This window comes from Atractosteus spatula, chromosome 10, assembly GCF_055471065.1.
Source record: "Atractosteus spatula isolate fAtrSpa1 chromosome 10, fAtrSpa1.hap1, whole genome shotgun sequence".
Classification (NCBI taxonomy): domain Eukaryota; kingdom Metazoa; phylum Chordata; class Actinopteri; order Semionotiformes; family Lepisosteidae; genus Atractosteus; species Atractosteus spatula.
In genome coordinates, this window is record NC_142715.1 from 14455053 (window position 1) to 14456157 (window position 1105).

The following is a 1105-nucleotide window of genomic DNA, read 5'->3' on the forward strand; positions in this document are numbered from 1 at the left end:
TCGGCCCTACCAGTCCCTGATTGGTTGATCAAGGTGAGATGTGAGTCACTTACTCCTGACACTTAGGAATGCAGTCCAGATGTCCATCTGGCACACCCTAGACAGATAGGCGCCAATGGATGACCATTGATCATGATAGCCAGGCTTAGCTAAGTGCACCCCCCTTTGGGAGCTGTCCCTTATCAAAAGAAAACATCTTTAAATCAGCCTGCATGAAAAGTTTCTCTGTGGCTGCACCACAGAGATGAAGAGAGATGGGGCCTCATATGAAAAAGCACAGCAACACTTAATTCTGTCTTATTAATAAGCATTGCCGCTAAAAGTGAAAGGCTGAAGTGAAATAGAGCGGGACGAAGGCAGTGAAGAGAGAGAACGTGGGAAGAAGAGAAAAACGCAAGGGAAAAAAAGCAGCGTCGTAAAAGAGGTGACGGAGCTGTCCTCTCTATAAGAAGGGTGCCAGCGAGCCTTACTCTTGCTTACGGCCACACCCCCTTGAGCACGCCTGATCTTGTTTGATCTCGGAAGCTAAACAGAGATGGGTCTGGTTAGTACTTGGATGGGAGACCACCTGGGAATACCAGGTGCTATAAGCTTTTAAGCGCAGGAGGCGCCCTATCCCCGCTCGCTCGCTCATTCCCCTGTTCACACGTGTAGTGCGATTTTTTGGTTTTTTGTCAGCTTTGGTGAGACACAGGTGCTTGTGTATTAGCATGAGCGTTTTTTATTCTGATCATGAACAGTTTTACAAGTCCGCAAAGGATCGAGGAAAGGTTTATCGCCAGCCATTTATTCTTATCATGAACCTTATATACTGTATCTCTACATCCCATAACCTTTAACGGCAGGTGCCTGGGTGTGGACATGTTGTGATGTAATATTTATTTTAAAAGTAAACTTTTTAGTAAAGTCTGTTATATTGTTAAAATCTATAAGCGTTATAAAGATCAATTTTTGCTCGTGCTTATAAGTTATCGCTGCTAAATGTGTCTTATTCAATTATTTTAACACTTTTATGACCTATCCACTAAAATATAAAGTCCCGCCCTACAATGCTCTTCTCAAAAGATAAAATAAGTTTTACATTTTTTGATTCAATGTAATTTCT

The 1105-nt window shown here is 42.4% G+C and overlaps 1 pseudogene; it reads left to right on the top strand.

Annotated features, from left to right (window-relative positions):
- The first annotated feature begins 474 nt into the window (after positions 1–474).
- LOC148825377 (5S ribosomal RNA) lies at positions 475–593 on the top strand (annotated as a pseudogene).
- Positions 594–1105: the final 512 nt, after the last annotated feature.